The sequence below is a fragment of the Balaenoptera borealis genome (assembly GCF_965194805.1).
Source record: "Balaenoptera borealis genome assembly, chromosome: 9".
NCBI lineage: Eukaryota > Metazoa > Chordata > Mammalia > Artiodactyla > Balaenopteridae > Balaenoptera > Balaenoptera borealis.
Window position 1 is genome coordinate 46,686,867 of NC_138873.1, and position 25,440 is coordinate 46,712,306.

Consider the following 25,440-nt stretch of genomic DNA (forward strand, 5'->3'; position numbering starts at 1 on the left):
TGGCTTGCGGGCTCTAGAGTGCAGGCTCAGTAGTTGTGGCACATGGGCTTAGTTGCTCTGCAGCATGTGGGATCTTCCCGGACCAGGGCTCGAACCTGTGTCCCCTGCATTGGCAGGCAGATTCTTGACCACTGCGCCACCAGGGAAGTTCCTGTGTAGATGTTTTTGTGTAGATATTCTGTATAGATGGGCATTTAAGGAGTTCTGAAATATGGAGAGAACACTGGACTGCATGTTAAAAGAACTGAGATTTAATTCTGGTTCTGCTATTTAGCTGCCTAGTTGTGTAAACTTGAGCAAATCACTTATCCTTTTTGGTTCTGTCTTCTAAATTATTCAGCTTTGCTCTAGGGACGAATAACTGTACAATCTCAGTGGCTTACAACAACAGAAAATAAACAGTTTTTCACATTCTTGACATGTGAGAAGATGGATCATATGCATGTCTGCTGCCAGTGTCCTCTTCATTCCAGGCTGAAGGAGCTGACTCCTCCAGGACATGTGAGTCTGTGGCAGAGGGAAAAGAATAGGGAGCTGGCAAAACCACATGATGACTGTTAAAGCTTCTGCTTGGCCACAGCATATGCAAGCCATGTCCCTTCACGTGCCAGTGGCCAAAGCACATGACCAAGCCCAATGTCAGTGGGGTAGAGGCATATACTTCTGTACGAGGCATTGCATGTTACATTGCAATGGGTGGAATGAATTAATCCTTTCATATGAAAGGGAAATGAATATTTGGGAACAGAGGTACAATCTATTCCAAGTTCTAATCATAATTTTATCACTGCTTCCTGAATAGGCAACACAATACTCTCTCTGATCTTCAGCTATTAAATGTGGGACTTAAATGACCTCCATCATCCTTTCTGTTCTGAAGTTCTATGATTCTGGGAAATAGTCATTTCTATTTGCTGTCAGAATCTGGCTACAAGAAAGGAATGTTGCTTCTGGACTCTGATGACCTAAAGGCAGGGCTCTCCATTCTATCTCTGCTCCTTTGAGTGCCTAGGATACGATGAATGACAGGTATAGCTGGTTACAGTTAACTGGATTATCTCATTTCACTAGGTGATAACTGATGGAGTTTGGATTAAAACCCAGAGTTGTTGGATTCTCTAAGCTCAAATATTCTTGTATGTTTAGGTCTGAATTTCCCAAATTCATTTGTCAGTACAATACTTTTAAAAGTATAACATAGTGATGGGACGGCCACTGGAGCTCATGAGAAATAGACTTGGATTAACAGAAATCATAAAAGGATCTCATGAAAAAATTAATTTCAATTAGAAGCTATCAGCATTTGATTTATATGCAAATATACAATTGATGTTGGGTAACATCAAAAATACATGCTGAAATTATGAGATACCTAACATAGACTGGTAATAATAATAGAAGACAGAGTTTGGCACCAGCTGCTGGGTAGGTATAGCTTGTGTAGCAATGGCGGACCTGACATCACATGATCTTGACGGTTACGTCATTTCACTTGACTGTTTGACATTCTTGCCACACTCTTTTTAAAGGGAAATTATCACACACACAAAAAAGGGATACCTACGTGTTTGATATTTCTCTTATACATCTTCTAGAGTAATTTGAGAGGAAATATTGCTAATGCTGAGAAGGTTTTGTTTTGTTTTCTTCTGTGAAACTCCCATTAATATCTCACAGAACGCTAGCGAGGTTTACTTTGCTAAAAGATAAATGGAGGCATGTTAGAAGTTTTAAGAGTTTACTTGAGCAAACATCCATTCAAAGTGGGCAGCTCCACACGGGAAGTGGTTTGGAACACTCCACAGACAGGAGCATGTATTATTGGCCATTGTAGATGAGTGTGAATAGAAGTGGGTCTCAGTGAATCCCGGCTCTATACCTCCATCTGATGAAAACAGGTTGTTTTGGGGAGTGATGAAATGAACCATGAGTTAACATTTGCCCTCTCTTTTTGGAGATAAATTATAAGATGACTTTAGAGTTCACAGCTAGTAGCCCTACAACATGTAGGTAGAATCAAAGGTGCAACACATTTATCCATGTTCCTTTATTAGCATTGCTTAGCTTTGAAAAAAGTATATATATATTAAAATATATAATAATAAAATATATTAAAAATATTTTTTTTCCACCAGGAGATATATGCTATAAATCTAGAGAGAATTCTGGATCAACCTTTTTTTTTTTTAGTACTTATTTATTTAGGCTGCGCCCGGTCTCAGTTGCAGCACATGGGATCTTAGTTGCGGCATGCAGGGTCTTTAGTTGCTGCATGCCTGTGGGATCTAGTTCCCTGACCAGGGATCGAACCTGGTCCCCCTGCATTGGGAGTTCGGAATCTTAGCCACTGGACCACTGGGGAAGTCCCCAGAATTTTAGATCAACTTTTAACTAGAATTATTTATTTCCTTTTATTCAAATCATGGGCTACATACTTGTGAACATTTCACTAAAGAGTGATGAGGATGAAAGATACATCTTCTTTGACATTATTCTAAAGTTTGATAGGATTTTAAGCTTCTGCCGGGAACTGAGCAGTCGGTTACCTGCAGGCAAGTAGATAACCTCTCAAGATGTTCTCCATTTCTCTGGTATGACTTCTGATGTGCAGAGGTAGGAAATGTTATTTACAGGAGAAATGATTGCGTAGGATGACTTTTAAAAAATAACAGCTTTATTTGGCTATAATTTAGATACATGAAATTCACATCTTTTAAAGAATACAATTTAATGGTATTGTATTAGTATATTTATAGCATTACACAACCATCATCACTAATTTAAAACATTTTCATCACCTCCAAAATAAACCCCTTACATGTTAGTAGTCACTCCTCATCCTCCCCCATCTCCATCCCTGGCAACCACTTATCTTTCTATCTCTCTGGAATGGGTATGGGCTATACCCATACCGGAATGGGCACTAGATTAATTATATATATATAAACATGTACACATTCTGTCTGTCTCTATATAGACATCCACACACATACACAATACGTGCATACACATATGTACATTTATATGTATGTACAAAGACTTTGTATGAGAGAAACTCTTTTAGATGGCAAAAATGGAGACACAGGCATTCAGGCATTCATGTGCATTCAGGTGTTAGAGGTAGCATCAGATCCCACAGGTTAAGGGCTCAGTCCTACAAGACTCCCCCTCCCTGCTCCCCTCCCAGCACACACACTGCAGACTCCTGTGGCAAGTCCAGGTTGTCATCTGTGATTCTGACCCATTGACTATGAAACAGGAGGAGAGGGAGTAGGGCACAACCTTCAGAAGAATGACGTAGTCATGGAGGATATGACAAAACCTGGTTAGAACCAATTAGGCTCAAGATGGTGGAAGATTTGACTTCCAGTAAACCTTGAACCTCATTATATGCTCATTGTAATACATTAGTATATATGCTAAACGACACACCCACCAGTGCCATGACAGTTCCAAGGCTGACCATAAAAGGCCAAAAATTGGGTGGTGACCCAATTCCTGGAAATCGCCACCCCTTCCCCTGAAATAGTTGGAATAATCCTCCCACTCGTTAGCCTATGAAATTACCCAGCCCATAAAAACTAGCCACCCCATATTTCATGGCTGCTCTCACCTTCTGAGACGGACCGCATTCTGTCTATGGAATGTGTATCTCCCAGGGCCTCTTGCCTTCTGAGATGGTCCATGCTCTGTTTATGGAGTGTGTATTGTCTCTCAATAAATCTACTTCTTACCTATCACTTTCCCTCTCACTGAATTCCTTCTGCTCTGAGACATAAAGAATTTGAGCTTCAGTAAGTCCTGAGACCAGGTGTGCAATTTCAATTAAAAGACAGTGATTTTGAGTCCCAGCCCATGGGTTCAAGTCCCAGTCTGAGTTCTGGCTGGGTTCGAATCCCATCTGAGGTTATGAGGTTTCAGCTGTAGATGAAAGGTTCCCACAACTCCTTCCTTGGGTTCCATTAATTTGCTAGAGTGGCTCAGAATTCAGAGCAACATTTTACCTACTAGATCACCTGATTATTATAAAAGGCTATAACTCAAGAATAGGCAGATGGAAGAGATGCACAGGGCAAAGTATGTGAGAAGGGATGCAGAACTTCCGTGCTCTCTCTGGATGTACCACTCTCCCAGAATCTCCATGTGTTCACCAACCCAGAACCTCTCTGAACCCCATGCTTTTAGGTTTTTATAGAGGCTTCATTACATACGTGCAATTGATTTAATCATGGGCCATTGGTGATTGAACTCAGTCTCTAACCCTTTTTTCTTCTCCCCTTCCCAGAGGTCAGGGAGGTGGGACTAAAACTTCCAACCCTCTAATCACATGATTGGTTCCTCCAGCAACCAGCCCCCATCCTTAGGTGCATCTCAAAATTGCCTCATTAACATAAACTCAGCTGTGGTTGAAAGGGGTTTGTTATGAATATCAAGGTCCTCCAATCTCTCTTATCACTTAGGAAATTCCAAGAGTTTTAGGAGCTCTGTGCCAGCAAAGGGGATGAAGACCAAATATATTTATTATAAAAAACAATATTACAGCCATGGAACTACCCCTCCTCTGAGTTTGACTCTTTATCAAATCACTTAACAGCTTTGCTCAGGTGTTTCCCCATTTTTAAAATAAGGATGATAATAGAACCCGCACCATAGGAATTATGGGAAGGTTAGATCGAAGGACACAGGTGGAGAACAGAGAACAATGCCTGACCTGCAGTAAGTGTTATTTAGATGTTAACTATTATTACTGACATTTTAATATATCTCTCCCGACTCAACTATTTGATCATTTTTTGAAAGTAACTGACTATTGGCTCTGTTAGTAGTTTATACAACAGGGTGACTCAGATTAAATCAATGAGCCACAATTTCTCTCTACTCCACTGTCTACGTTATGAGTTGTGTTGCCTTTTCTGTGGTTTTCTCTGGGCTTCCGCATCACTCCACCAACCACCAACTCTTATCTTCTCTAACCTGTAACAGAAAATCTGACAGATTTGACAAATCCTAATAGAACAGAGGTGTCTGTGTTGAGTACAGTGTCAACTGTAGTTCTGAACCAGGCTGTGGAAGCAGGTCCACACGACACAGAGCCTGGCTACACACACACACACACACACACACACACACAAAGAGCTCTGAGCCTGGTGAAAACTCTGAGGCTTCTGAAGAGAGGGAGGTATAATTTTCAGGCATCTTGCATGGAGTATCCTCTACACTGTCCAGAATTTATTTATTTATTTTTGTTTTTTTTAAATATCTTTATTGGAGTATAATTGCTTTACAATGTTGTGTTAGTTTCTGCTGTACAAGAAAATGAATCAGCTATATGTATACATATACCCCGATATCCCCCTCCCTCTTGAGCCTCCCTCCCACCCTCCCTATCCCACCCCTCTAGGTGGTCACAAAGCATGGAGCTGATCTCCCTGTGCTATGCGGCTGCTTCCCACTAGCCATCCATTTTACATTGGGTAGTGTATATATGTCAGTGCTACTGTCTCACTTCGTCCCAGCTTCCCCTTCCCCACCGTGTCCTCAAGTTTGTTAGATATTTGCTATATTAAGTGAGAAAAGAAGAATACAAATTTAAACACAAAACTATGGAAGAAAATTAGAAGAAAAAATACAAATTAAAAAATACATTTTGATTTAGTCAGTGAGTTAATGCTCTTTTTTTTTTTTTTTGGTTGCATGGCCTGTGGAATCTCAGTTACCCAACCAGAGATTGAACCCAGGCCCTTGGCAGTGAAAGCATGGAATTCTAACCAGTAGGCCACCAGGGAACTTCCTATTTTTCCTTTCTAACCTTTAATATAACCAAATTCTATCTCATGTGCTGATACTACTTTATATAATGTACCTTATAGATAGTGAAGTCTAAATAAAAGTATTCTTTTTTTTTTTAAAGAATAACTTTGTTTTATTATCATGATTTGTGAAAAAAAGCAGGGTAGGCAGTTCAAGAAAGGACACAGACGGTGCTGTTTTAGGTCCCAGATTTCTTCTTTTTGATGGGTGGTGGGACCTGATGTCATCCAGAGGCCATTCTACTGCCACCAGTGTTCTTTCATCCAAAAGATCTGTAAAGAGTAGAGGCTTATATATCTTAGAAATTTTAAAGGCATGAGCTGTGATGTATTCTTTAAAATGTAACCATTTCTCCATTTAAGGAGATGCGCAAGAAAAGCAGAGAGCAGTAGTAACTACCTAGATAACTTAGTTGGGGATTTTATACTTAAGAAAGGAAAAAACATTTCAGATCAGATTTCTTGTGTTGTCCAGTCCCACTTTTCCTAACTGACACAATTATATAGTCCTCACCATGTTTATTTTCATGATCGTGGAGACCATGTAAAGTCCTTGGTTCACCCTGCTTGTTGTGGACACGCTGACTCTTCAAAACAGAGTTTAAAAAATAATCTCTACTTGGAGGAATCTATGACATATGGCTCTCAGTTTGTTTGCCAGCTGTTTTCTGTTAACCTTGACTCTGGGAATTTTTTCCCCAAATAATTTATATATCAAGGCAGGATGCAGGTCAATGGGGAGGTGTACTTCGGACGTGAGGATGTTGAGGCACAGAGATGAAAAGAGAGCTCGATTATTTTAGCAAATTATAGATAGGTCGCTATTTATACTTTTCAGTTCTTTCAATTCTTTCTCACTCCCCCATAGTTTTCCTTCTCTTTCCTCTTTCGCCTTTATCAAACTTTCAGATACACTTTGCTTTGCCCTCATCTGAATAACTTGTGTTTCTGGAATAATTCTAAACCTCTCTGAGCGGCACCACTTTTAAGGTCACAGGATCACGGAAGCAATTAATTAAAAACAGCAGCCTCTTACCTGATGTCTTCAGGATGACTTTTAATTACACTAAATGCCCTACTTTTCCCAATGAGGATATTCTGTAAACCTGCACGTGGTTTTCCCCCACTGCCCTTACTGACAAACACTGTGTCCAGCAGGACTGTTGCTGCCTGCCAGCCCAAATCCTTTCTCTGTGACAAAGCCTGCCATTGTGTCCCCCATGCAGCCCCACTGATCTTTCCCAAAGGGCGTTTTAGAACATGTGCACACTTCTTTCCATTCCCTGATGTGTTGGATGCAATAATAGCCAGAGAACCATGGTAACTTGCCTGGACTCAACGCTGTCTAGTGTTCTCTGAAAGCCATATCTGGCAGTGGGACTGTGTGTGTGTGTGTGTGTGTGTCTAGTTGGGGGAGGGCAATCTCTGGTGCTTTTGTTGGAGGGTGAGGATGGAATAAAGAGCTTGAAGAAGTGACAAGGTGTCAGTGTCCTCCTGACTCAGCTGTTCAGGAGCCTAATCCCAGCCCACAACTGGATGTCTAAGGGATTGAAGGAGAACATTCCTCCTGGCTGATTTCCAACTGTTTCCAAATGCACTTGATAAAGTTCCATGTGATTTTTTTTTTTTTAATGTCGCACCTGCTCTAGCAATCCCAAAGCAACTTTTTTTCCCCTCCATTATACTCTACATCTGTTATTTTGCTGACATGGAAGCTAGCATAACAATTAGATTCATTACTTGCCCAATAAATTGATTCCAGCTAAGCTTAAAAGACCTCAGTGTATTCTTTGAGCATTTACCCAACGAGAGAACACATTTTAAAATCCTGTCTAAGAAGGATTTTTTTGAGTTAGACCAGTAACATGTCATTCATATAAGCTTGTTTCATTTAAAGGTGGTGATGACATGAAGTTAGAAAGCCTGAATGATGGGTAAGACAATGAGAGGTGGCTGGGAATCATTTTCAATTTCTCTTAAGCAGAAGCAATTTTGGGAAGGTCCTTAAAAAAAAAAAATCCTAAATTTTCTGCTTGCAGAACAATTTTAACAGATGAAGACCTTGATGGTGTGACAGTTGTGCTTTTTTCCCTTCACTTCTTTTCAATAATAAAAATAAAGAAATAGGTTCTTCTCTAGAGCTGAATTTATTTTTTTAATAATAAAAAACACATACTTTAGTTAAGGCAGGGATGGATAAGGAAGGAAGGTAATTTGAAAGTAATTTGGTTCAGCCCTAGACACTGTCTTTGTGTGTGACCGTGTGGTGTACAGTAAAGTTTCACCAAACAGAACATCTTCTGAGAGAAAGAGAGTAAATAAACTGGCTAAAGGGATGCTATGGCTGGAGGTGCTAAGCCCCCAAAAGAGATGTTGGTAGTGGAGGTGAGGAAAGTTCTCCCAAGTGGGAAACTTAAACTGACAGGATAAACTTAAGTATACCAAAACACAGCCGGGGGCTTCCCTGGTGGCGCAGTGGTTAAGAATCCGCCTGCCAATGCAGGGGATACGGGTTAGAGCCCTGGTCTGGGAAGGTCCCACATGCCGCGGAGCAACTAAGCCCGTGAGCCACAACTGCTGAGCCCACGCGTTGCATCTACTGAAGCCCACGCGCTCTAGAGCCCGTGCTCCGCAACAAGAGAAGCCTCTGCAATGAGAAGCCTGTGCGCCGCAACGCAGAGTAGCCCCCGCTCGCTGCAACTGGAGAAAGGCTGCATGCAGCAAAGAAGACCCAACACAGCCAAAAATAATAAACAAATAAAAATTTTAAAAAACACAGCCGGTTTATATAGTTCAGACTCTAACTTAGAAATTATTTCTGTCTAAAAAGTTTGCCTCAAATTTTGTTTAAGAAACATTGATGAAACTTTTTTTAAATAGAAATATTCTTATACTTAAATCCTATACAACAAATATTATTAAGCACCTATTATGCACAAAGAATTGTGCTAGCGGCTGCAGGGAATACAGATGAATAAGACAGAGCCTTCTTGAGGTGCTTCTAGGCTAATTGCAAAAAACAGAGGTAAGAAAAAATGAGACCTCACCCAAAACCTCTGTTTCAGGGCAAAAGAAGGTAAGTCCCACAATTAACATGTATTTTAAAAGGTATTTGGAGCTTTAAAATATAGAAAATGTACAGTTCGAAAAATGGATAGAATTCTAATCCATGAAAGGGTACTCCAGGTCCAGTTAGCAGGATGAGTTAAGAGTGGAAATGTCTAGCCATGTTATTTTTTCCAACTAACTCACAGAAGTCTAATATGTAAATGTAACTTTAACAGCATGATTAGCATATATATATATGAATATATATAATTTGTATATGTATGAGTGCATTCATATATGTATTGTAATCTGAACCAGATTACTATATATATGTGTGTATATATATACATAGTTTGTATATGAAATAATTTATAAGACTATCAGTGAGGGGGAGAATATTAAAAGAAATGGTTTGTTTTCCAGGGTTCTGGGAAAACCTCTGGTGTACTTTGCCAATTGTAGGTATGAATGTTTAAAAGTATGAAATATGGGAGTTAGTTACAAAATATTTATTTTGCATGCATTCTTTGAACAAATATCTTCGAGCACCTATGGTATGAGCTATGTCTAGGCACTGGAGATACAACAATGCAAAATCCTCACTCTTCTGAACCTAAAGTTCTCATGGTGAGACATAATAGACAAACAAATAAGTAAATATATGATATGTCAGATGCTGATAAGATCTATGGAGAAAAATGAATTAAGTAACGGGGGAGGATGGTATTTTACACAAGTGGTCAAAGAAGACATGCCATTCGAACAGAGACTTGAAAGAAGTGAAGAAACAAGCCAGGCAAAGATTTGGAGGAAGGGCATTCCAAGCAACAGGAACAGGAAGTGCAAAGGCCCTGAGGCAGGAGCATGCCTGGGGTGTGAGGAACAACGTTGAAACCAGTAAGGCTTGAACAGAGTGGGCCAGTGGGAGAACATTAGGGGATTGAGAGCTGTAATCTGGGAGTGAGATAGGCCTTTGAAGTCATTGTAAGAACTTTTACTTTGACAGGAGTAGAGATATCGGATGCTCTTAAAGGGAGGAACGCCATGATCTGACTTCCATTTACATAGATGCAGGTGACTTGGGCCAAGGTGGCAGTGGCAGAGTTTGGAATATTCTGAAGGAAGAGCCAACAGGATTTGCTAATGAACTAGAAGTGGAGAGTGAGAGAAGGGTCAAGAATAACTTGGAGGGTTTTGGCTTAAGCACCAGAAAGGAAGGAGGAAAGAAGGGAACAGTGGGAAAGCCATAAACCAAAACTGAATCACAATCTCCAAAGTTGGCCCCCAGATTTCTCAGACACTCTGTGACAGGTGGCAGTTTTTCCAAGAAGTTGATGGTGGTCAGACTCCGGCACGGCACCATTCACACAACTGCTGTATGGCATGCATCCACATGCAGGAAACCCACAGGTCTCAAAGGGCAAAAGCTGAAAAGCCTTCCTACAAAGCTTTGCTCATAAAGGAGGAGGGCAGATGCATTTTGAATTTTCAGTTATTTCACACACTGTGGGTTAACAGACCATAAAGTTTTATTTATATGAACTTTATTTTCTAGTGGGGGAAGAGAGGGATATAATGAACAAATAGGCAAGTGAATATATGATATGTCAGATGTTACATGGCCACTTGGAGATTATTTCTCAGCTAGCCCCATATACTCTAGAATAAGAAAACATTCCTTTTTCAGCACCAAATTAACATCTAGACTAGTGCTGTCCAATAGATATATAATGCAGCCTACAAGTTTAAGCTACACAGGCATTAAGAAGGAAAAGGAAACAGGTGAAATTAATTTTAATAATATATTTTATTTTACCCAGTATATCCAAAATTTTATCATTTTTGCATGTAATTAATATAAAGATTATAATATTACATATTCCTTTTCATATTAGATCTTCAAAACCCACTGTGTATTCAATACTTAGAGTATGTATTTTATATTTACTCAGACAAGTGTTCAGTAGCCATATGTGGGCAGTAGCTACCATTTTGGACAGCATAGATTTAGACAGGTCATAGATTTGGAGTCAATTCTTCCATATTTAAAAATCACAAAGAATGATCCAACTCTTTTTAGATCTGGATAGGTTCTCCTCAGGTTATGTGTATATAAAAATATACATCTACAAAAAGTTTAGATATATGATATTTAGATAGAACTAGACATAGCATTGCATTATTCATCAAAGTTAAGGTTTAATTGACAATCACTAAAAACCACCAAATGGAAAAAAAATACTTTCCCTTCTCTGACTTTTCCACTTTGGGGAAATATATTTCAATCAGAGGAAGGAGGAAATCTTATTTCAAGGTCAGTGTGTGTGTGTGTGTGTGTGTGTTCTTGTGTACACATACTCACTGGCATGTTTGTTTATGCGTCCCTGTGTTCTCTGGAAGATGAGGGGCCTTGCTGTTTAATGAAAGTCATAATGCCTTGGAAGTATCAGTAAAAATCCTGGCCTTAGCACACAGCAGAGTACAGCTTCCTGACTGCCATCCCAGGGTGGAGAGACCAGAATAATTATCTATGATAAATAAAAGCTATTGAACATTCTTGAAGTAGAAGGATATATTCCTTTTGAAAGAGAATGAGTCTTGAAGCTCTGTACCTATAATCATTAGCTATAAAGAATTATTTGTGGCCAAGTTTAAATATGTATATATATATATATTAGTTACGATACTAAACCCTAGATTCAGCATTTATAGTTAGTTGTCGACTAGGCATTAAAGGATAGAAACCAAATATATATTCTTGGCACATGGGATATTTAATGCAGTGGAATGGTTAGCCTTAAAAACGGACAAACTTGTAATTATTAGTTTGCAAGGGGAAGGCTAAAATACAGGATCTAGGAAAGTAGGTAGAGTGGGTGGAGGGGAAAAACCCAAATGTGAGAAGGTAATCAGAGAGGAAAGTGAAAGGACAGGAAAGGCCAATGTACCCTACTTCGCTCCTTTGCCCAGAGATCAACCCAATCCCAGTGCACTCTTCCCCGTAGGCAGTCCCCTAGGCCAACCCTCCTCCCAGCAGAGAGGACAGGGTAAGAGGGAATGCAGGTGAGCTTATTTCTCACAGATTCCACCAGCTAGAAAGTCACTCAGTTGTGGACATCTTTGTGCAACAAATGTGTCATAGCGAAGCTTATCAGTCTTGTTAACGAGGTACTGGAACTGCTCAGGGCAGGAGGAGAGCAAACATTTGGGACCTATTCTCTGCCAACTACTTTACACATGACATCTCAATGAACCGTCACTTATTTATTATTTATATTTGTATTCAAATGTTTTAAGTTGCAGAGATGGTGAATGAATATACGCTCATTGTAACAAGAAATTATATATGAACCCAGTGTACACATGAGACCGCTGAGATTCAGAGAGGTTAGGCAATTGGGTATGTGGTAGAGAATGGATTTGAAACTAAGCTGTACCTCCTTATCTTAAGAGTCTCCTGAATGACTTAGCTAAGCTATGGATATTTTAATGTGGAGTGAAAGTAGGGCGTAGAATAAGGGCTACTTTTGTAGAACGAGGATAAGGGGCAAAGGGCCGTGAAGATGGGAACACCAGTGCTACTTAGACCATGTGCTAACGGCCAGGTCCTTCAGGCTTCCTGCTCCTGGCTTCCTTGTGCGTGTGTCCCGGTAGTAATCCTTGCTTGTCTTATGGCTTGAAGGAGATAATAGAAAGGATTTTTTACACTGTATAGTAGTATATGTTAATACTGCTAATAATAATGGAGAGTGTTTGATGTTCATAAGGGTGAAAAGTGAAAGTGGAGGCTTTGGGCAGCTGTTGGGCAATGTGTAATTGATATCTCAGGGGGAGAGAAAAAACACCCCCCAAAACTGAGAAGGAAGTTGGGAGTTACCAAAGATACACATCCCATACTTACCTGTGTTGCCCTAGTCCTGACCATTTATCTTACAATTTGTTCACCAGATTTGTTCTCAATTTGTTCTCAGTCTCTTGATTGAGAGCCAGATGGAACCAGCCCATAATACGGTGTTAGGATTCACTGCTAAAAGATCATTAATCAACCAAGAAGATAAAGGATTTCTGGGAAGACAGTTTAAGCCAGTGGGGTCAATGGCATGGCAATGTGCAAAAAGAAAACTTCTGTCAAGTTTCAGTCATTTGTTCTTCTTTGAAAATAAGTTATTTTTGAATTGGGTATCTGTAGATGTGAGGACACGTTTATGTCAAGCTGGAAGAATTTTGAAAACATTGTAATGTACTTGATTATTGGGTGAATCCACGTGGTCAGCTGGAAAGAGACTCAAAATGAAAGTAGGAAAGTGGTCTCATCTCGGCTTTACCACTATCCGGTTATTTTTTTTTTAAATTACTTATGCTTCTTTTCTTTGATTTCTAATGATCTGACACCGTTCCAAAATTCTATCCTGTTAGTTCTCTGTTTCTGATGCTGTTTTTAGATGACAGTGAATTGCTAAATATTTATATCTAAGCATAGAACCCTCTCCTTCCCAACAGATTCCTGAGGAAATCCAAATCTTAGTGGACATATAGTGAGAGAGGTAGAGTTTTGAGGCTGCTTTTCTTTTCCTTCCTTGGCATTTTGCCTGATTTTTAAACTTCACTGTGATTTCTTTAAAGCTGTGTTTATTGTTCTTGCTGGCATGGAACACTTAGCATGAGCCCTGTCATTTCATGGGAAAAAAAAATTATTAAGCACCTGGATGCCTTCTAGAACTTCTCTGATGAGACTAATAAATTTTACCCCGTTTTCCAAGCTGACAACAGGGCTCTTCAAGGCTCCAAGCCTTTGTATGTGCTGTCCTGTTTCCTGGTTAGTATCTATAACCCTCTCCATCCTTGAAAACCAATCTCAAATATCACTTCCTCTGTAAAGCCTGCCAGAGAACTTCCACTTTTGCATTCATCACATTGCACCGTAATTGTTTGTTTACACATCTGTTTCCTCAACTAGACTCAGAGCTCCCTGAGGTCGGAAATCTCGTCTTGTTCAACTTTGCAGCTTCCTGTTGGCTGCAGGGAAGTCCAGAGCCAGAAAGGTGGCCCACCCTTAGCAAGTATGTGACCCTTCAGGGAAGTTTTCCTGCCTCCAAGTTTGCCCCTTCTTCTTCCCTTGGCCTTATCTATCTTATCTACTTCTAATTCCTGTTATCTGGCATCATTGTTTATATCTTAGTAAATCTTCTGAAAAAAATTTTAAACTTGGAAGGTTTAATAAGGAAAATATTCATCTGCGTATTCCTAGGGCTTAACATACCACTGGTACCTGGACAGTACTAAGATACTCAATAAATGTATGTTTAATACACAACAAAATAACAGCAATATTTGAATGTTACTATGGCAGTTTATATGTATTAACTCATTTAATTTTTCCAACCTAGAAGCAGAAACTATTTTTATCCTCATTGTGCATGTAAGAAAACTGAGGCTCAGAAAGTTTAAGTAATTAGTACAGGTTACACATTTTGAAAGTGGCAGGGTCAGTATTCAAACAAAGATGATACAACAGGAAGAAGCTAATTCATTTCTCAGTTCAATCATCGCCAGGATTTCATAAATGAAAATTATGTATATTAATTGAATACCTAAGGACCACGGATGAGGTATAATTTTGGGTTCACATACGAAACATGTGCGGTGGGTTTTCCCTTCAAGTTACAAACCTATATTTTATGGTAGTTTGGGAAAATATCACCCAAGGGCTGCTATGCTCCTCGTATCTCAGGGAATATCGACAGCAAGAGGCACAGAACTGAGCCACATGAGTCTGTCTCCATAACATGTGTGCCCAAAGCAGCCTCTGAACCCCTTGAATGATGCAAAAAAAGTGTGGAATCAGCAGCAAACTGCCAAATCCTCATTTTAAGCTGGGCTGTGCAACATAAAGGATGTACCTTCAGTGATTTCTTAACTGACTGACTGAGTCCTTCCAGGGATCCTGAGTTCCAGGGCAAGTGGGCCTTGCTGTGGAGAAAAGGCAATAAGAAGAAAGTCTCTTCCCCTTTCCTGCCCTCTGGGTCAACCTCCTTATTTCTCCAGCCTCATCACACTTTCTTTCACTTCGAAATCCCCACTACTGTTTCAAGTCAATATCACTAGACTAGCTCTGTGCCTCAGCTCCCTCCTCCATAAGATGAAGATAGTAATAGTCACTACCTCCCAAGGGAGAAGTAGGGAGGCACAGGGTGCAGTGAGATCTGTGTAGGGGCTGGAGGGGCGCCAAAGGAAGGGAAGGTGAGGTGGAAACACTAGTAGGGAAGCTCAAAAGATAAGTATGAGTAAAAGAGAGGATGGATGGGGGACTGGTGGGAGAGATTTGGGCTATTTCAAGTAAGGGTTCTGACTTACAAGAGATCAGTGGAGGGTGGGCTGATTCCAAAGCCTGTGCTCTTTCTCAAGCAGCAAATGGAGAACGTGACTCCTGTTCTCCTGATGCAAGTGAGACCACCACGGGGGTTGCTGGGAGAAAGAAAAGCTGACTGTAATGCCCATTCTCAGCTAACAACCAGATTGTCACGCCCTACTGCCTAGCCATTCTCAATCTGCCATTGGTACAATGACATCATTATATAAGACTACACACATTTGAGTCACTCCTTGGATGTTTTTCTATGATGATCACAGATTCTGATCTGTGCATTTGTATATCTAATATTGTATTCAGAAGAGGGAGGAATCTTCTACCCACTACCCTAGATAAAAAAAAGCAGAATGATCCTGAGTCACCCTTAGGTGGGGCCATGTTGGTTAATTTGTCACTATGCTAATGAGACTTTCCCTGATGTAAAACTGTAGTCATAGACCTAGGAAGGACCTTGAAAGTCATATAATCTCTTTCTTGGCTTCTCAACCTTAACAGACAGATAAGGAGATTAAAGCCCAGGCAGTGATTTGAGGACTTGAGTAACTGGGTGTTTCCATTTCCAGCTCTGTTGGCCATTAGTTGACCAGCTGACCATAGATGAATCTCTTAACCTTTAAAACACTAAAGCGGTACTTTCTGAGTGCAATGCATTTAAAAAACTTTTAATCTTCCATCCCTGCTTTGTAAACAGTGAAGGACATGGACACATGCTCTACAAATGGCTTTGCTGTTTCTCCAGTGAGACAAATTTTCCAAAATACCATCTTCAGGTTGAGCAGACTGAGTTTGAAGGCAAGGGCAACTACATCATTCACCTCAGTGGCATCCACCTGGAATGGAGGATTTTAACTCCAAGGGAAAGATAGATGGTGACAGCCTCTGGCACACACACACACAGTGTACTGTGGTTATATCTGAGTTGGATGGAAAAGCCCATCTGATCAAATTTACCTTGGATATATACAGCCCCCAGACGGTCATCCATTTCAGGTAAGGAGCTAAACTTTTCAAAGAGAAGCATCTCTGGGAAAGTTAATTCACTGTAGTTAACTTTCCCAGAGATGCTTCTTTTTTTTTTTTTTTTTTTTTTTTTTAATGGTGATCATGCCGATATTTATTGGAGGCCTATTATATGCAAGACTCTCCTTGCTACTGGTTAAATAATATTAAACAGGATATGGCGTTGCCTTGCTAGTAATTTTTTTTTAACATCTTTATTGGAGTATAATTGCTTTACAATGGTGTGTTAGTTTCTGCTTTATAACAAAGTGAATCAGTTATACATATACATATACAGAGATGCTTCTTTTTGATAACCCCTCACACCTTCGTGTGACTTTGTTGGAGGCAGATAAGAAGAACAATCTTATGTGTGACTGAGGAAAGGGCAAGCTGCAGTGGGGGGTTGATGCAAAGGCTCTGTCCTCCCCAAGGGCATCCCAAGGAAGAACCTTATTATTTCAGGGAAGAGAAAGCAAGATTAAGGGAAAAAAGGAGATTGGAGAAGAATAATGGCAAAAGAGCTATTTTGCTATTTCCTAATGATAAAAATAGGATTACTGAGTTAGATAGGAAGAAACACCTTATAATTACATATTTATTTTTAGTTTTTTCTCCGCCTTCTTCTCTTTCCCCTCTTTCTTCTTCTTAGGAGACCTAAGTTACCATTTTCTAAGGAAAAATCCCTGAGTCCCAAGGGATCAAAAGCTTTGCTTTGGCTGAAAACATGCATAGAGGAAGTTAGTTATGAGTTCTAGCTACTGAGGACAAAGACATTTGTTGGGGCCTCTTTCATGCAAAAATGATTGAAATTTTTTTCCCCTATTTTGAATAGAGATTTTAAAAACAGCTTTATTGAGATATAATTCACATATCATACAATGCACCCATTTAAAGTATATTGGGTTTTGGCATATTACATTATTTTTTTTAAATTGTAGCAAGATATATACATACATGACATAAAATTTGCCATTTTGATCATTTTTAAGTGAATATGGAATGCAGAGTTTTTAAATCATCTTTTACAGGGGAATTCTGTGACTTATCTCTTGCTTGTAAATATGAATCTGAAAAGAAAAAAAGAATTGAAATATAAAAGACCAGTTGAAAAGACCTGCTAACATGGACTCTTCTGTAAACGAGCAGCAAGCTATTAACTGTTCTTAGGAGACCCCATCTGCGGCTCCCAGAGGCCTTGTAGATCCCAGACTCTCCCAGCACCATCTGCCCAGAAATACTGCTCCAGGGTCATTATCACAAAAAGATAAGTGTTCAAAAGGCGGGGGGTTTCTCACAGCTTCCCAGCAACTCTGGCTTATTAGAACACTGAGAAAGCTCTCCAGGTGATTCTGATGAGTGGCCCTGGCTAAGAGCTACTCTGTCATGTGGTTCTATTATTCAGAGTGTTGACTGCCATTATCTGAGGCTTCCTTGGTTCAAGATTTCACAGTAGCATCATTTTCATGTTTTGTCCATGTTTTTGGTTGAAAATAATAGTAGCTAACAATTCCTGAGCACTTCCCAGGTGCTGTCTTAAGTGCTTCACACACATCATCTCTCTCTTGTGATCCCCACAACAAATCTGAGAGGAAGAGGCCCTTATTATCTCCTTTACACAGACAAGGAAATTGAGGTTTGGAAATCTCTAGTAACTTACTGGCCTAAAGTCAGGTCATATAGCTGGTAAGTGGCAGAGCCAGGACTCCAGCCCAGGCCCCAGCCCTGATGAGTAGAGACGCTGGGCCAGGAGGACAGATCACAGTAAGGTCCTTGAGTTGCTCCACGTAAGCCCCTGCTGTGGAAAGGTCTCCAACATCAAGAGCTGCATCAGGAAAGCTCTGAGCCAGGCCAGCCCTGAAATGATATTCCTACCCTCCAGGGGCTTTCAGTCCAGGGGGAGAGAGTACAAGGTAGGCTCTAATAAGGTCTATAATAAAGCTACCAATAAAGTAAGTTGGGAAAACTTTTACAATTTAAATTTTTTACTAGCTGGATGCATTTTTGTCCCAGATACAATGATATGCAGTTGAAACGGACCAGGGTGAAAAAATACACACTATGCAAATCATTTTTTAAAGCTTATTTTGTGTTTTCTGGTACTTCATACTATAGTAGCTGCTGAGCTAAGAGGCCTCCAAGGTCCTGCAGTAGCTTTGAGAAGAGGATGCTTGCTTCACGCCCAGAGCAAACATGCTGGTCCTTCCAGGGCTATTGTAATTAGTCTGTTTACTTGGAACACTTGAGCCGAGTTTACAGGGCCGCTAACTAAAGCCACCATCACTTAAGGGCTGTGTACCTCTCCAGGAGAGATGTCAATTACTGCTTTGCAAATTCTATCAACTTCTTGGCAAAATGGCAGTCAGCTGTCAATGTGAACACAAGATGAATCATGTAACTCAAGAAAGGTAGAAGAATTTGCAAAAGCAAACTTTCAAAGAGCTAGACAAGCCTGCAAGCATTACAGCCTTTGGTTCCTTCATCTTTCACATCAGCAAAGTACATTATGCTCAAAAAAGATATTAATCCCTTTTAGGTCCCTGACCTGTGTATGCCTCTTTAACTTTTCTCTTTTTGACGTTGTTTGCCTCTATCTTTGAAAAGTGCTGAAACATAAATTCTATTCTAAACCGTGTTACTTGTGAAAATACTTTTAAAATTATTTTTGCTGCCAAAAGTAAAGTAAAAAAGTAAAAGAAATTTTTGCTTATGTTAACTTAATCATGGATTTAGAAGCCAGGGATGAAAAAGAAATAATCCAGGATAGGTATGTGTTAACATAAAATGGTTAGGTTAGGAGAACATCAACATCTGTGTTTTTCAAAGTGTGGGCCTCACACCACCTGCTTCAAAATCTCTTTTAAAAAACAAACAAGCAAACAAACAAACTCCACCCAGGACTACCTGAACTCAACTCTCCGGGATAACTATCTGCATTGTTTTTTGTTTGTTTGTTTTATTTTTTGTTTTTAATTAAAAAAAATTTTTAATTGACGTATAGTTGATTTACAATGTTGTATTAGTATCTGCTGTATAGCTAAGTGATTCAGTTATACGTATATATACATTTTTCATATTCTTTTCCATTATGGCTTATCAAAGGATACTGAATATAGTTCCCTGTACTACACAGTAGGACCTTGTTGTTTATCCATTCTATATATACTAGTTTGCATCTGCTAATCCCAAACTCCCACTCTATCCCTCCCCCACCCAACCTTCCCCTACTATCTGCATTTTTAATCAGATTCCCATGATTCAGTAGTGTACTGTGGATCTTTTTATTCTTTTCTAATTATAAATGACATGCTGGAACATCCACAGTTCTGGCCAATCACGTTTTTCCCAGTGACTGTGCTTGCTGCCACAGTGAGGGTTCCTAACTTTTTGTCATGGACCCCACAGGGTGTCTGGTAAGTCTATGACTCCTTTCTTAGGATAGTGTTTATACATGCATAAATAAAACACATAGGATTACCAAAAATCAATTATACTGAAACGCAGTTACCGAAGGAAAAATGTAATATCTGCCTTTTTTAATGAATATATAAAATGATAATACTGAATGGTAGATGTAATAACTACCAACATTTCAATGCTGTGATGAGCATAAATGAAAATTTGATAGCCTTAACAATTGATGTATCTGTGATTGTGTTAATGATTTCTATTTCTGATTTCTATTTCTATTATCGGTATTGCTAATACCACTGCTTTATTGCCTACATTCAAAGTAGAAGGAAATGCTAAAGATTAGTTAGAGGTTATCAAAAATAAAGATGTGATTTTTTTTCCTCATCAGGGAGTTCATGAACTTAAGATTAAGATTCCCCTTGTCAAAAGAGGTAGATGGTAGTCATGTAAAAACTTCTGTTGCTTCCCAGTTCAAATATGTCACTACTAAGAAATTTCTTCCTAATAAATTAGAGAAAAAGACTATACTGAATATAGCACATGGCAGGGCAGCAGACACACAAAGATGCTACTCTTGTTTGCCCTAGAGCAGTGTTGGGTGCCTGACCTCTTACTTGCCCACCTTACAGACTGATTGTGTGAAGTTGCAGACAGGTGTTGGATGTGAGATCTGGTCACCCCTCAGAGCAGCTTTTCCTCTTGGACCGTTCATCCTCCAGATCCCTGGAACAAGCTTCCTCCATGGCCTCCCACACTGAGTTGGAGAGGGTGAAAAAAGACTGCTTACATTATGCTGGTGGAAGATTAGTCCTGGGCCCTGGAGTTGCGGGTCTGAAATAGGAGTGTGAAAATAAACCATGGGTACATTTATTTTAAAAGCTTCCCCCACGGCTCCATCGTTTCGCGATTTACCCCAAAGGGCCGTTGCTGTGGGTGCTTCACCTCACGAAGGCGAGTGAAGTGCTGAGAGCTCAGAGGATCCATCTTCTTGGTGGACACTTGGGTCCGTCCACACTCGGCTCCCATCGTGGTGCGGAGTTGCTGAGTGAGTGTGGGTCCTTCAGTGTGACCTCTACTGATTAAAGTGACCCTTCAATGACCTCCTGATGGTGAGGTCACTCACCTGGGGCGGTGAGGCACACCGAATTCGGTGTCAGGAAACAGGGATCCACTCCTGGAACTGATGCTGACAGGCTGTGTGACAAGAGCAGCTCCTTTTCTATCTCTCTGCCAAGGGTTCCTCGGCTACAGTCAAGAGAGTTGTATTAGGTGACCTTTGTATTTAGTGATTGTATTGGTTTTCTAGGGCTGCTGTAACAATGAACCACAGACTGGGCAGCTTAACCAATGGAAATATCAATATATTGTCTCACAGTTCTGGAGGCTGTATGTCTGAAGCAAGGTGTTGGCAGGGTTGGTTCCCTCTAAGGGCTGCGAGGGAAAGGATTTCTTCCAGGCCTCCGCCTGTGGCTTGTGGATGGCCGTCTTCTCCCTGTCTCTTCATGTCGTCTTCCCTCTGTGTGTGTCTCTGTGTTCAAATTTCCCCTTTTTATGAAGATACCAGTCCTATTGGATTCGGGCTCACACTAGTGACCTCACTTTATCTTGATTACCTCTGTAAAAACCCTCTGTCTATATAATGTCCCATTCTAAGGTACTGGGTGTTAGGACTTCAATCTGTGAATTTGGAGGGGACACAATTCAGCGCATAACTGTGATCTTTTGGGTCTTCTTCATGTTAGATCATCTTAGGTATTGGCTAAATGGTCAGCTCTCCTAGGTGTAACAAGTGATTCTGAGACTTTCCTACCAGAGCCAAAGCACTGGTTCCTGACACACTGAGAGGAAATGACCCGTTTTTGGCAGGTCTCTGCAGTGGCCAGAGGAGACTTGTGGGGAAACTCATTCCTCACCCCACAGAGAAAAGGCTAGAAAAATGTGACTCTCCTTTGGGAAATCACAGACAGGGGAGCCAGGAGGGGTAGCGCCATCATCGCCAGAGGCAAACTGAGAAAATCCACTCCCCCTCCCCCTTTCCACCCCAACAAAGCCAGTTCCAGCTTGGCTCAGGCTCTCTGTGCTGGGGGGAGAGGCACAGGGTAATTACTAATGAGTAATATTCCCAGCCCAGGGGAGGGTCGTGGTCCCACCTGACCCACGCCCTTGCAGCACCGCCTTAGACACACAGAGCCAAGCAAATCATCAATTCAGAAGAGGAGAGCCATCATGGAGCCGACCAGCTTTCACATGCTTACTCTGGATTTCAACAGTAAATTGCTGGGTGTTCTCATAGTGTGTTATTTACTCTGTGGCACTTTATCTGTGTTTATAAACTATCTACTTGGTTTTCCTGCCAACTTCAGTGTGGGATAATTGAAAGTAAAGAAAAAAAAGAAAGACACCCAGTGCCAAAGTCTGAAATTGTCATCTGTAAAACAAAAAGAATAAAAAGGCAGCTGACTTTCCAAGCTAAAACATGTACAATCTGATGTAGAACAATTATTTTAAAATAATTTTAAAAACAAAATCCAAAGGAGAGTATGTCTTCTAGTTACCAAGGGATTTTGAACAATTGAGAGAAAAAAACTATATAAAATCTTATGGTGATTTTGATTCCATTAATGTTTCCTTGTTACCTTAGATATATACCACCATCTATGAAATGTGAACAATGAACAGTTATCTAAAATTTTATTACAATGAGGTAAAAGCAATTTTAAATCTATTTGGAACTGTGAATTTTCAACTTCTAAATTTTTACATTAAAAATTTATCTAAATCTCTGTGTCAGGCATGCTATTTTTTCTTCCTACAAATAAGATGTCACTCTGCTCCGTGACATGCTTCTTTAACTTAGTTCTTTTTCTAAATTGAATTCAGTGATTTTGCTCTCATTGGGACTCTGCACAGTCTGGAATCCAGCTTGATCTTCTACTTCATTTCATAGCTTTTACCCTTGTGTCAGCTTCTGGGACTATTGTTTTTTTTATATACATATATTTATTTTCATGCTTTGTTTTTATATTACTCACAGAAAATGTAGCTGTCATTTACATATCCAGTCGTCTCTTTTTTTTACATCTTTCTAATGTTCATTTCCTGAACAATTTTCTGCAACTCTGCTTTACTTGTTAGCCACTCTAATTTTTGACTGACCTATATACCTCGATTGTAAGTGCCTCAGGGTAGGGATCTTGTCACTTGCTGTTTTATAAGGTGTTCCAGAGACTTCTTACGTGAGTTTGAGTTATCATGATATGCAAACCACTGTAATTATAATAGATTATGAACTTACCGAATGCAGTATGTCCTGCAGATAACAGCTCGGTTAGGGTGTGGTCAAATAGTATGGATAACCAGAGGTCGGGGAAAAGGATTAAGCCAAAGGAAAGCTGGACATAAATTTATTGAAAGTGTAAGGGAACCCAAACCTCTTGCAGTGTGGCTCTTAGCGCCAAAGAGAAGCTGCTGGTAAACTCTCAAGCCCCGGAGAAGACTTGTACTTTAAGAGGCATGCAGAATAGGCTAAATGAGAAGATAGAAAGTCCATGGCTGCTCATTTGGGGCTTGTTGGAAACCGGAAAAGAAAATCTGTTCCTCAAGTACAGAAAGTCAATGCATGTTTTAAAAATGTGGTGGTAATACAGTGCCCTGCTTGGAAACTGATCTGACTAGTCCGTGACCCAAATGAACTTCTTTCCTGTCTCTATATTGTTATGGCTATGATCGGTACGTCTCCTAGGAGCTTGGAAAGTGACAAGTCAGAAGTTTGGAGATACTTCTTCTCTAGTGTCAGGTCACTTCTGGTCACTTCCTCATGGGCTTTATCAAATCAACTGAACAGCTATCCTCAAAATCTCCATTAGGTATCTGGGGAATCAATATTTACAAATATCGAAAGTTGCCTTCTTCATTTTCTTTCTAAAGACAAAATGAGATAAAGGAATAGAAAATTTTGAAAAATTTGGAAAAATTGCAGAGTTAAGAAATTCAAAAACTAATGTTTATGAAAAAAAGAAAACCCTCCTCATAGAGATTGCCCGTGGGGACAGTGGCTTCTGGGAAGCCACCTTCTGGTTAATGCCTCAGGGCTACTGCTGCAGCCACCCCTTGGGAGCATGGTATGGAGTGTGGATCTCCATCAGATCTCCAAGACCCTGGAGATCTCGCAAGTATAAAAGAGCTGTTCAGGCCCTGGGGCTAGGATGCTGAGGCAAAGCTTTGCAGCGTGTTATTTGGCTGTGTAAGTGCTCCTGAATCTCAGTCTCTCCTGAGGCTCCCAAGCTTGTGAGGAATTAAAGGGGTGACATCACAGGGTCTGGAGGGGCTATCACCCAGGTTGACTCAGGGAACGGAAGAGTTAGTGACCCCTCACAGTACAAGCTGACCTCCTGGAGAGGAATGTTGGCAGCCTCTGCAGAGGTCTAGGGAAGGTCTCTCTCTGGAGGAACAAACAGGCACAAGAAGACATAAAGGTGGCAAGATGAAAGATGCGAACATTCCAGCTTTCCTGGCAGGCTTTCTGAGGTGACAGGGGTGGATGAGATTCACTAAGCAGATCTGGCAAGTCTCCATGGTGCTAGCCCCTTACGGGCTTTAGGCGTCTTTTTAAGGCAGCCTAAAATAAAATAAAAATAATGTAGGGTGTTATGGACTGAATGATTATATGCATCCCAAGTTAATATGTTGAAATCCTAACCCAATGTGATGGTATTAGGAGGTGGGGCCTTTGGGAGGTAATTAGGTCATGAGTGTGGAGCCCGTATGCATGGCATTAGTGCCCTTATAAGAAGAGAGCTTGCTTCCTCTCTCTGCTCTCTACCATATGAGGATATGTACGAGAAGACAGCTGTCTACAAGCCAGAAATAGGGCTCTCACCAGACCTGCTGGCACCTTGGTCTTGGACTTCCTAGACTCCAGAACTATGAGAAATAGATGCTTGTTGTTTAAGCCACCCAGTCTGAACTAAGACACAGAGTATGTCCAGAACACAGTGGGAAAATGTATGTGGGTAGTTCACAAAAGGATGAAAAACTAACTTAATATCTCTGGGGACAAAATGAGCATGATTTAGTATCAAAACTGGTACAAAGAATAAAACCAAGGAAACCCTGATTTAAAGTCTTTCTTTTTTATTGTCTTTCTAGGACTCTTCCCTATAATCTAAAAAGGTCCTTAATTAATCAGAAAATGTACACTCTGAAAACACTCCATGGGATTAGTAGTTTTGTTATTGTTTCTGACTCACTTTATACATAAACTGTAGCATCAAGAGTGTCAAACAATGGGACAGTGTTCTCTCACTATAATCAGGCTTTGCTCTCTCATATCAAATATTGCTAATTAAAATATTTTTTCTTGCCATCTTCAAGGTTGTTTGTTACATAATTTCTTATAAAATAAGCCACAAAGCTCAGTTGGTATTACTTTATGTCTTTGAAATGAAATCTAAGGAAGTGTACTTTAAAATTCTCAGTTATAACTGTTAAAATAGAGATTAAAGCCACTGACCTCAGGTGACTGAACAGAAATTATTATTTTTTTATTTTATTTTTTTAAATTGGAGTATAGTTGCTTTACAATGTTGTGTTAGTTTCTGCTGTACAGCAAAGTGAATCAGTTATAAGTATACATATATCCCCTCTTTTTTAGATTTCCATCCCATTTAGGTCACCACAGAGCACTGAGTAGAGTTCCTTGTGCTATACAGTAGGTTCTCATTAGTTATCTATTTTATACATAGTAGTGTATATATGTCTATCCCACCAGCCTTCCCCCCTTGGTATCCATACATTTGT

At 40.1% G+C, this 25,440-nt stretch overlaps 2 long non-coding RNA genes across 5 annotated transcripts in view; one reads left to right on the forward strand and one right to left on the reverse strand.

Moving 5' to 3' along the window:
- The window catches only part of LOC309634623, a 360,017-nt gene that overhangs the window by 227,272 nt on the left and 107,305 nt on the right, over positions 1 to 25,440 (reverse strand). The gene's annotated exons all lie outside the window — the stretch shown is intronic.
- Positions 1 to 25,440, forward strand: part of LOC309634612 — a 181,463-nt gene that overhangs the window by 93,146 nt on the left and 62,877 nt on the right. The window contains exon 4 of one of the 4 annotated variants that reach the window (XR_014248237.1): positions 25 to 6,206. The exons of the other annotated variants lie outside the window; for them this stretch is intronic. This is a non-coding gene — a long non-coding RNA (uncharacterized lncRNA). Of the gene's footprint in view, positions 1 to 24; positions 6,207 to 25,440 lie in introns of those variants that run through there. 4 annotated transcript variants of the gene reach the window in all.